Source organism: Silurus aristotelis (assembly GCF_946808225.1).
Source record: "Silurus aristotelis genome assembly, chromosome: 7".
Lineage (NCBI taxonomy): Eukaryota > Metazoa > Chordata > Actinopteri > Siluriformes > Siluridae > Silurus > Silurus aristotelis.
In genome coordinates, this window is record NC_139580.1 from 20,066,223 (window position 1) to 20,078,935 (window position 12,713).

Consider the following 12,713-nt stretch of genomic DNA (forward strand, 5'->3'; position numbering starts at 1 on the left):
ACATTATTTATACTTCACACTTCCCCAGGTAATTCTGGGTGTGTGTCAAGCTGGAGGTCTCTAATATGACTATAACTTTATCTGAAGTGGACTGTAAGCCCAGATGGGACTCCCTCATATCCAACTCATTATTTACACACACACACACACACACACACACACACACACACACACACACACACACACACACACACACACACACACACACACACACACACACACACACACACACACACACACCTCATGCCTCATCACTCTCATACTCTCTTTCGCTCTCATTCTGTCTCTCCGTGTCGCCACACAGAGCTGACTTACCTAATCTCAAACAATCCTTCTTTACTGAGCTCATTTAAAACAGCTCAACAAAAGCCAATGTTACACTTCGAGGCCATTCACCCAGGCGTAAACTTGCTTGTTTCTCTAATCCTGAGCGCCAAAGTTATTTGTTGCCATTACTCCATTACAAATCATTCTCTCCTCTTTATAAACCACTGACTCATGCGGCAATTATACATTGGTGCTCCTCACCGGGAAAACAGTAATGCTTAGCATCCGCAGCCATGGGATTTCTGATAATAATCTTCTCAATTTTAATTGAAAGGAGGCAGAGTGAACGCTAATCTTTTTTAATCAAGCAGCAAATTCGGTGAGAGAAAGTAGCTGAAGTGGACAAGTGTGCGAGAAACAGTTTATTAACACGGTCCGTTATCAGGTTAAGCAGAAGAGAGAGAGAGAGAGACGTAATAATGTGAGCTGGCGATTTGCTGGCAGAGTAATCTCTCATTCTGCTGTGTGTGTGTGTGTGTGTGTGTGTGTGTGTGTGTGTGTGTGTGTGTGTGTGTGTGTGTATGTACTAGGAGAGGCCCAGACTCCCAGGCTTACAATAAAGGGACACGATGGCTCGGGCTCGCCAATTAAACAGATAATTATGCAAATGTAGCATTTACTGAGTCAGCGAGTGGGCAGCGGGAAAGCAGAGGGGTGGTGGCTTGCGCCTCCTCACACTGTGCCGACACACCCACAGACCACCTTTAATTTAATTACTCAATGCCACACATCGAATGTCAATGGGCTGCATTAAGAAAAGATCCGCCCATCTTGACAATAGCCATAATAAGCATTTAAATGTCATTGAACATGCAGTCCATGCCCACTCTGTCAGCTCTGAGACGAAGAGGAAGTAGTGATCATACATCATCAGCTGCCACAGCCATTTCTATTGAAAAAGAAAGGGGGATGGAACATGCACAACACTTTTGTGTTGTTGTTGTGTCTTGCCTCGGCACAGCTGTTAAACAGACACAACCGAACTGGCAAATATCCCATTTGTCCGACATATCGTTCCCTTTGGTGTTTTCTGTAAACTGTCACTCGAAGGGAAAAAAAAACAAAAAACCGCTTGCCTCTTGACAACTCCGGTTTAATTGATCCTGGATGAAACAGGACTCATTAGTATTGAGCAGAAGAAATAAAGACAGTTTTTGTTGAAAAGCTGTGCTGTTCTGAGCACTCTCGTCAGAGCAATTCGAGATCTCAATGTGCAGTCCACTCTGGAATGCTAATGAGACAGAAAGAGATAAAGGGCCTCACGTCATTTCAATACAGCAATGTTTAGAAAAAGTAAGATGAGCTAATCAAAGGGTCAGGGGTCTTTTTTTGTCTCTCACACAAGAAATTGAGTACAGAAAACTGAAAATTCAATATACAGCTGACCATGAAAGCATTGAATAAGACACCACTCCTTCAACAAACAATGGAATGGAATGACAAAATCATCAAGCACAATAATAATGCGTTCAGTACTATTTCACGACTAACAAATTAAGAACAAATGAAGCAGTTACACATGAGTAGTTGTGCTTTCATTGCTTGTTTGAACTACTGGAACTATTCACACAGTGACTCCAGTCATGATGCCATCCCTGACTAATCAAAACGTGAATTGGAAATACAGTGCTGTTTAGTAAACCAATCAACATTAGAGAAGTGGAAAGCTGGTTGTTAATTTCGATTGTAAAAGAACACACACACCCTTATACACACATTTGATGAAAAACAGATGGTCTATCTCCAGCAGACTGAAGGGAATTACTGCATGTTATGAAAGAACTAATAATGAATAACAAACAGTTGCTAATTATAACAACTTCATTATGAGGTACCCAACATCCAATAATGATCTCATTTGCTAGCATTCCTCAAATGGCAAGGGTGTCATTTCTTTCTCGGTTTTGATCACTTCCCATTTCCCACACTATAACACACCCTCACCTGTGGAGTTTGAAAATGAATGTTTCCTCCAAGAACCATAAAGCTAGCCTTTACGAAGTGCTGTCAGTGTTCAACAGTATGCCATCTTTTGTTAAAAAACTCAATTGAAAAACAGTAACAAAACTAAAAAAAAAAAAAAAAAAAAGGATCATATATCTTTATTCTATAAGATAAAATAAAATAAATAAAATAACTCCAAAGGCTTTGTACTTTTTGGTCAGCATCTGGTTAGGATATTAAATGGGAATAAGTTTCCCTATAAAAACTATAATATAATTTTTTTGCTTTTATTATTTTCCAATAATGTATCTGTGACTTAGCATACTGACTTCCAGTTTATTTTGTCAATTTATGTTCTAGAAATAAACAAAGATTATGGAAAGTTAGGAATTTAGTTTTGAAAATTATGTGTAAAAATGCTTGCTGTATTCAAACAAGGAACTATTTTTGTTTCACTAGAATGATTTAACATATTTGGATAGCTTTTCCATTCTAAATTTTGTTTGCAAAATATCGAGCTTAACAAAATCATGTTAAACAACCTTCCCTCAGCAACCATGCAGCAAAAACAGTGGTCCACTCAGAGCTGAGTCAGAGGACAAAGCCTCACCACATCCCAAAAAGCTCAATTAGGGGTCATATCTGACCTCCAGTCTCCAGACAGAGGAAAGTGGTGTTTTGTAGGTAGGGGGTTGTATAGGCACAGAAGTTGTAGAGGTGAGTGTGGGATTTTTATTTGACATGTGCTGTTTGTTCCTCAGCAGGCATCAGAAAGCTAGCTGTGACCACAGATGACCTGGAGGTGTACATGGACCTTTCCACACAGCAAGCAGTGCTGCTCTACACAAACACTGCACTGATCATTTTATTTAACACAATAAAAACCGAGCTCACTTTATTTATTTATTATTATTTTTTTATTTACCTGATGACAATCAAGGTACTTTTATATGCAGGTTGCCTAGTTGCAACGGTTGCAGTGGAAACGGTAATTATGTATTATTATTAAATATTAATATTAAATATTATTTTTACATGAAATCTCATTATTTTTTCAAGTTGGCATGGCCATGGAAAACAACTGCTTTTACAGCATCTTTGAATTCAGCAGGTGAGTAGCAGAAAGAGGCAGTGTTGGACACAACACTCTCGTTCATAGATTCTAATCAGTAACACTTACCTGAAAACAGGGGGGAATTGAGGTGTCAGGATCTGGTGTATCATTTCTGGATGAAGCATTCACTGGAATAGTCTTGACTTCACACCCTCATACTCTGTCTTCACACACATAAGCTCAAACAAAGCCACACAAGTGCATATGGACGGACACACACACACACACACACACACACACACACACACACACACACACACACACACACACACACACACAAATACAAAGCAACAGTGACAGGTCTAGACTCATACTGAACAAATGTCTGAAGTCAGCCCTTCTTCTCTATACAGCACTGACAGAGATTTTACAGAAGGCCAGCAATGCCACATTCCTGTTGGATCTAAGGACAGACAAATCCTAAGTCAGAGAATTCAGACCTAGCGGGAGATTCAATTTTCAGCATCTATATGCAACCTTTTACAAATTTAATTGGATGAGCTGCATCCCAAGAGTGCTTATGTTTAGTATAACTACACTGGGATGTTGCACTCTTTGTGTAAAATTACATTCTAGCAACAGTCCCACTGAAGCAGTTACAGCAGTAGAGTTTGCAACATCATTGCATATTATGTCTACTTTGATATTGTTTGTACTGCAGTGCCACTTTAATTCACCTCAATCTGCTGGTGTTGCAATGTTTGCAATGTTTAGACAAACACTATACTGGACTACCACATCACACCTTCACTATATCTATATACACCACATTTGTTTTTCCTTTAGATACATACATATTTACTTAATGGAAATTGCTTTAGTGTACTTCTTACTCTTTGTGCTGCTTTAAAACATAAATTCCCTGTGGGAAAAATAAATGGATCCAGCCAATTTACACAATGTATTCTACACATGACTGCAGTTCTTGTGGAATTCATTTCAGGATCCTTATATATCCATATTGTTTCAGAAATGTCGGTTATTCTATTTTAATTTATCATTTATAAAACTCTTGTATAAAAGTCATATCACATGCACAATTGTGCAGTTCAAAGATGGCAAAAGTACACACATCCTTCACTCAAGTGGAAATATAGATACTCGTGTTTTTTAAAAGTTGATGTACTGATTACACTTTTTTACTCAAGTTAAAGTAAAGAATTTTAGGCTCTTACACATACTTAAATATAAAGTACACATTACTAGTACATGTGTCATGCTGGTAACTGAACCAGAAAAGAATTTCAGACTGTGTTCCCTAATGACTGTATCCAGGCTGAACAACCACCATATAGAACACAAGCAAAGAAAAGATGGTCAGGTGATCTGTTCTCAGTCATGTTTACATCGCTGACTACCTCTGACTCATCCACATTAACCCCATACTTCTTGTTGCCCTCTGCCTTGCTTGTGGTCAGCTTTGAAGGCTAGCCTACGTCAGTGGTGTGTGAGAGCCAGGAAATGATACACCAGTGGTAGATAAAAAAAACACGCAATAACAAAAAATAGATTGATGGGCTAAAAACGGCACGCAACGAGAAGAAAAAATATTGATCATGTCACCAAATAGATTAAAACTAAAGTAACGGGTCTGGTTTGAAAATGTAAAAAGTAGAAAGTACAGATATTTGTGTAAAAAATGTAATGAGTGAAGGTATAAGTCGTCCGAAAAATTAAAAGTGAAGTAAAGTACTGATACCAGAAAAATCTAGTTCTTAAGTACAGTAACTAAGAATGTGTATATGAATATATTGCTTAAAATGCAAATATGTACTTTTGAACAGATCTCTAGTTTATAACAAACAAATCTTAGTAGAAATAAAAAATTTTAAAGAATGTATAAAGTGTTAAAATAACTTAAAAAGAGGTTCAACTATGTGTATAATCTACATCCTGTATGTATTGGCATTTAGGGTGTCACAAAGACTAGTCAACACTATATGGACAAAAGTGGGTGGGCACCTGACTATAAGATTTGCTTGTCTTTTTGAACAACCCTTTCCACATTTAGTGCCCATTTGCTGTTATAAAAAAACTTCCACTCTTCTGGGCAGATGTTCCACTAGATTTTGAAGTGTGCTTGTAGATATTTTTTGCTCATTTATCCACAAGAACATTAGCAAAGCCAGGTACTGATGTAGGGTGAGGAGGCCTGGCGTGCAGTCAGTGTTCAATTAATCCCAAAGGTGTTCAGTAGGGTCAAAGTCAGAGCTCTACAGCAGGCCATTCAAGATCTTTCACTCCAACCCATGCAAACTCTATCTTCATGGACCATTTTTTGTGCACAGATGTATTAACAGGTTTGGGTCTTCTAGTTCAAATAGAGGGAAAATCCTATGCTACCATATCCAAAGACATCCGATACCATTGTGTGCATCCAAGTTTGTGATGACAGTTTGGAGAAGAACCACATATGGCTATTATACATGAATATATTCTTACTAAATGGATGGTGGCATCTGTGCTGCGTGCGTCTCTGTTTCAGAATAAGTGATTGCAGCTGAGCCGCCACCAAATACACACAATTTTTACCCTGAAATAATGTCATTGGTACACAGATTTATTGTTTTGCCCATTTATTTTACAGATTTATTTGCTCGTTAACAGTGTAACCCAAAAAAGCATCGATGCGGGAAATTTAATTTTTAGTTAATTGAACTGAATGAACTGACATTCATTGCTGCACAAATAAACCAGCCTAAAAACAGTTATATCCTCACACAGTGTTTGCTTAAAGTTAATAAAAAACCATTATACTAGTGAAACTGTTTGCTAATCAACATGGCTAAATGTTTTGAACACCTGACCATCACACATCACACAGGGATTTATCTGTGGATACTACAAATTTGAAAGCACAAAATTGTACAGGATATCTTTGTGTGCTAAGACCTGGGTTCCAATCCTGTTCTAGCATGCCCCTGTGCACAATTCCAGGTCATGAAGACATGATTTGCCAAAGCTGGAGTAGAACCCTAACCCTAGAGTGTTCTTTACAGAGTCCTGACCTCACTCCCACTGAACACCTTTGGGATGAACTGCAAAAGCAACTGCATGTCAGGCCTCCTCACCTGACATCTGTGCCTGACTTCACTAAAATTCTTGTGGCTAAATGAGCACAAATCCCCACAACCACTCTCCATTATCTAGTGAAAAGCCTTCCCAGAAGAGTGGAGGTTATTACAGCTAAGAGGGATTAAATCTGGAACGAAAGCACAAAGATGTGATGGCCAGGTGTCCACTACTCTTACTATGTTCTGTAACATTAGTGGCGTATTACATTATGCTCTATCTTCCCCATGTTCCTGGGTTCATAGATTTTCAGTGGCGTTAGTATTATAAAGCTCCAAGTACAGCTGGTTGGCATATACGTATGAAGTGTCTATATGGATAAGCAACAGTGGTACACACTGTCAAGGGGATTTCTGGTATTAATAGCTGCTGTGGTTACACCGACTTTGATTAGGAAGAGCTCACTGTAAAGCAGTCCCTTCTGGTGTGATAATCCCTATATTGTTGCAGTGATTGATTACACGGCCAGCAGTATTGCTTTGGTGCAAGCCTTGCCTGATGCAAGAGCAGGAACGACACAGAATTCAGAGTACTGAAACCAGTAGTGTATATTCCTTCTGCTTTAATTACATAGGCAATGGCTACATTTCCAAATGCAGTCAACGGGTCATGCATTCTCGGTGAATTTAAGTCATTTCGTTTCTCGTGCGTTTCGAGGCAAAGCTCTAGCCTCAGGCTCAATGCTGCTTGAAATGATTCAAATGAAAACGCATCCCTAATTGACTAGTCACTAGGACATGGTGTAATTAGCTGCAATAGGTTGGAACAAACCAAGCAATTTGGCTGTGATTATGTGCTGCTAAGTAATTGAGTGATTGCAGTTTAAGGTGCACTCACTAAATCTGCCGCGAGTGCTCCCTCTAGTTAGACGCAGTGGCTCTCATCTCCGCGCTGGTGCTGTGAGGCTTCTGGCGCTTCTGTGTGTGTGTCACACAAGCAAGCTTTTTCCCCTCAGTGCACATCCTCAAACATCCAAAAACAGCCACAAGACCCTCATTAGGGAGGACCCAAGTTGGAGAGCATGAATTATGCAGCACTCAGAACACTGGCCAGCATCTCAACATCCGCCCGTGTGTTTGATCTCCTCAAGTTTACTGCAACTTTTGCATTTATTTGGTGGCATTGAACTAAGCAACTTCTTTTTTTTTTTTTTTTTAAGTGCACGAGAGGCGTCTGGAGAAGAAGTTGATGGGTACAGTATAAATATGGGAAGTGTTTGAAGAAGCACCCAAAAGACTAATGTCGCCCTCAAACCCTTGCGACTGGTTTATCGGCTAATGAGAAGCCAGCCCAGGTCGTTGGCATCATAAACATTTCCGCTAAATATATTCCAAAGCCTGTTGGCAGGTATCTTGAGATTTCCCCTGCTTTTCTTTCCAACACTAGAAAGAGTGGGAAACAGCTAAACTTCAGGATGGTGTACGGCGCATCGAGCTCAGGCCTAACGAATACAACCGCCCTATCTAGAACTCCAATTGAACATGTGCAACTGGTACTGTTATATGCCTAAGAAGGGCATGTTATTGGCATTAATAAATGAACTGTTGCTTATAAGGTAAAGCTGGGCCTGAAATTAAAGAAGAAAAGTTCACTGTGTCCTAGGAGTCCATGTGATCCTGGAGTAGGTAAAGCACACAATACAGATAAATAAGTCAGCCTGTCTGGGTCCAGTATCCTCAGAAGAGCTGAGCCGTGTGCTGTCAGCTCACGTCTGTCCTAGATGAGGAGGGATCTTTTTTTTTTTTTTTTTGGAAAAGAAAGAGAGCTTTCCTGTGTCATACTAGGATCTGTTTCAGAGAGGCTGGCTTTCCTCTGCATTAACAGTTGTTGATCAGCATCTCCCTCTATAACTCGCTAAATACTCATACAACGAACGGAAATACACTTAGCTACACTGATCAAGCTGCACAAGACTGCCCCTTCGAAGTACATCCCATTAAATAAACAAGGAAGATACTCCATTGTACGCAGTTCTAAGACAACCGACATTTCATGCAGTCTAATTTAGAAATGAGCTAAATTGGGTTATGAAAACATCCTCTGACATAAATTGCATTCTTTGGCCGGCGCAGAGTGAAGAGATTTGTTCAACGAAGCACAATTTGTATATGTTTGCAGCCATTTGACCAGATAATGAAGAGAAAGAGAATACAAAAGTAACTTAACAGTGCCATATAATGTTATTTTGGCTTCATGCTCCAGTGCATTGTATTTAAAATGCAATGATGACCATGGCTTTATTTATCCACAATGTCTATCTACTCTCTTCTGAGAATGTTAAAATCACCTCCAACTCAACAGTGATCATTTTAGTCATATAGTATTGACATTCTGACTTTGCAGATAGCTCATCTAAAACAAGCTAACAAAAAAAAGAACTGCCCACCCAACATGAGTTGAGAGTAAATGTTTTTGACGATCACAGATTGATGGATGCTTTCAATGAGCTTAGACAATTGTACTGTAGTTGCTATGGATATGGACTTTGTCTGCTGGGTGGTCATTAAAATGGGGGAAAAAGTTTATAAAACAGATTTAACTTGTCATTATACGGACAGATAACAGCATAAAGCCAGCTTTATATTCACTTGACACCATATCAGGATTGTGAAGTTTAAATAAAGTGAGCGTATGTTATTCAAATATGGATTACCAGGAAACACAGTCATTCAGATGCAAAACTTTTATCACAGTTGTCATCTTGAAAGAATTCCCATTGAAATAGGCCTTAAGAGGGTTAAATGCCTGCTTTATTTGGAGTTTTACCTGTCAGTACATCCCTTAATAATGAGCAGGCTTTCAAGCGATCTGCCTTATCACTCTATCAACCACTGACCTCACTTACACAAGCAAACTCAACTGTTCGCCACTGCTATTAGAGTACGCAACTTACTTTTCCTAATGCTGTCTAATCCTGCTTTTTTCTCATGTATTTGTCAACCTTAAGGAACAAACTTTGATCCAGGTCCAGACCACCACTATTAAAATCTACATGCCCACGTGAAGTCCTAATCACATGGGCACATACAGTACCAAAATAGTTACCGGACACCTGGGTATCGCACAAACCACACAGACCCTTTCAGCATTTTTGTGGCCTACTTTGGCTCAAGCTGTTGTACATGTAGAACGGATGATGTTTCATGAAGCACCTACGAGATAAACAAATTCTTATGTATTCTTTTGCAAAACGACTACACTCACAACTACCCTTTGAAGCCATGACAGACTTTTTCAGGAGTTTACAAAATTAGCTGTAGATGATTAATTTCAAAAGTGTCATCTAACTGCACACATAAAGTGAATGTTTCAGTTTCACCCATGACTGATTCTTGGATTGTTTGGGAATTCACAAAACATTTTTTAAAATGTTTTACCCATGCAAGATGCATAAGACACTGTTCTCTTGTACTACAAGGTTAACAATACCACATTACCAATCATAATAAAGTGTGTTTTTAATACTTGTTGGTCAATAGTTATTTTATACATTATATACATTATTGTGAAATGTTCCTTTTCCTTCTTTCAAGCTTATTATCTTTTTATTAAGAAATCCTATACTATAATATTGCTGACAATTATTTATTTCAACTCTAATTAACTGCTTAAGTGAATCTTGCTTGAGTTGAAGCTGCTCTCATAAATCATTCAGTTCTTATGAATTTGTGACCTGATGCGTTTAAATGCATTCTTCACTCCATATATCAGTAAGGCTGTTCCCTCTCCATAACAATCATTTCCTGTTAGTAATTTAGGAAACAGGAAGTAATATACTTATCACAGGATGTAATATAATCGAGTTGGACCAAGGACAAGTTACTCACCATGGAGGTCTAAGAGCAAACCTACTCCTTTCATACCTGATATGGACGTCATCCTTTTTCAGAGGATGTACTTTCTACGTCAATTAAGGAAGTACAGTCTGCCACAGGAGCTGTTAATACAGTTCTACACTGCAGTCATTGAATCTGTCCTGTGCTCATCAATCACCATCTGGTTTGGAGCAGCAACAAAACAGGACAGAAACAGACTGCAGAAAACCGTTAAAACAGCAGAAAAATCATTGGTGCCCCCCTGCCCACTCTTCAGGACTTGTACCATACAAGAACCAGAAACCGGGCAGAAAAAATCATTAATGACCCTTCACACCCTGGACACAACATCTTTCAGCTCCTCCCTTCTGGCAGGCGCTACAGAATTTGTTCACTAAAACTGCCAGACACAGGAACAGTTTCTTTCCCCAAGCAATCACCCTCACTAACAACTGACCATAATTATATTCCCTGCTTCACATCTATGAGTACTGCACAGAACTCTCACGCATCACAGTATCTGTATATGTTGCACACACTATTGCTGCTATTTACTGTACAAAGTTTTATAGTAAACTCTCTAATCATACCTGGCACACAATACTGTCATTTGCACTACCATGCACTCCCACACTTTATGTACATTACTGGTCTGTATCCCTATTTATTACACACACTGTCTATACTGTCTCACATTGTCTGTATTGTCTTGTATTGTCTTGTATTGTCTGTATTGTCTTGTCATGTCTGTTTTGTCATGTATAGGTTTTTATTTATGTCTGTACTTTTGAGAGTAACAAACAGCTGGAACCAAATTCCTTGTGTGTGTCAACACACTTGGCCAATAAACCTGATTCTGATTCTGATTCTGATTCAGTTCAACCACATCCCTGACTACCAATTGCAACAGGACCAGACTGGTTCTCTGGACTGCTCACAGGCTCAAAAACAGCATTTAGACATCACCAAACCTACCAAAATCTCATGGCGATTGACCCAGAGTCTGGAAAAAAAAATCCCAAGCGTGAATACGACCTAAATCTCTGACCTATTGCATTTTAGGTTGTTAATACACTGTTTACCTTTTCACACTATAGTAGTGTGGAGGACACAGTCATGAACCGAAGTCCTCAATTCGCATCCAGATTCTGGAGAGACTTCTTAAAAAGACTGAGGGTCACTTGAAACCTCAACTCTAACTACCACCCGCAGGGACAATGGTCAACTACAGCTGCAAACCAGGATCTCTGGAGGTTTCTAAGGAATCACTGCTACAACTGCCAAGATGAGTGGGCACACTTCCTACCCTGGGCTGAATATGTTCAGAATGATGTTTTCCCACATCCTGCGCTTTCAACTGCTGTTGTTCCCCTGTAACACCACAGAGGCAGTAGCCTTTACAATGAAGCAATGATTTGGTGATGCCAAAAAGTCTCAAAGGCAGCTTATAGGGTGTGGGTCTAGAATCAAGTCTAAAACCTCATTGTACAATGTCATTAATTATTCAAATAAAAAAGGCCAGTATTGGTATTAAACACCATTTGTGTTTGTCTTTCTTCATGAGGTATTGCTTTAAAGACAAACCTGGCACTTTTCATGTCTGCATAGGTGACGAACATCACAAACCAGGCTAAAAAAAAAGCACAGCATAGTCTACTTTAAATAAGAAGCATTTTTGATAGTTTGTTGAAACAGTAAGGACAGTCACTTACACCTACAAAGTACAGTTATTAGGTACATTAATCAAGCAGTACACATTTTTATCATTAAAGTGAGGTGTGTTTATTACCTAATTAAAAAGCTGCACTTTATCATGTATCTTTGCCAAAAAACATATTGTAAGGACAAATAAAAAACTATAACAACAAAAAGCAAAAAAAAGGTCTGCCAACCTTATAGTTTGTTAAATTAAGCCCTTAAAGCAAGAAATAGAATGATGTTTATAAGACATTATATTTATGACTCAAACAATAAATGGTAAATGGTACTGGCAATAAATGGTACTTTTTCCAGATGAATAAAGAAAAAAACTCTGGCTGTTTTTGACCTTGGCCATGTACTGGGAACTGATCATGTTCTTCCTCACTTAACAATTTGTTCTTATTCTTGACAATTATAGGATTTTACAATAATACTGGACAAAATATCTAAGATATATGAAAAGGTCCTAAGTTTATTTAAGATGTTGCACTTGCCTAAAAATGTCTTGGTGTTGCTTCTCCTCTTGGAAACCAAAGAAATGGCCAAGGTATTTGTAAAGCAGATAATTATAATTTAGCAAACAATCAAATAAAAACCACCATTGTAAGTTATTAGGTTTTAACATTATGTCAAACCCCACTTTGGTCACAAGAACAATGTCCTTTTGCCAATCTAAGCACAACCTGAGAAAAAGAAAAAGCTTATAATGGACAGATATGTCAAGTTGAGCTCAGTTGAAG

General features: G+C 38.7%; 1 protein-coding gene and 1 long non-coding RNA gene across 2 annotated transcripts in view; one reads left to right on the forward strand and one right to left on the reverse strand.

Annotated features, from left to right (window-relative positions):
* The window catches only part of roraa (RAR-related orphan receptor A, paralog a), a 248,205-nt gene that overhangs the window by 198,805 nt on the left and 36,687 nt on the right, over positions 1–12,713 (reverse strand). The gene's annotated exons all lie outside the window — the stretch shown is intronic.
* Positions 7,597–12,153, forward strand: LOC310728480. The gene is made up of 2 exons (XR_014534268.1): positions 7,597–10,351; positions 11,150–12,153. It is a non-coding gene; the product is annotated as an uncharacterized lncRNA (long non-coding RNA).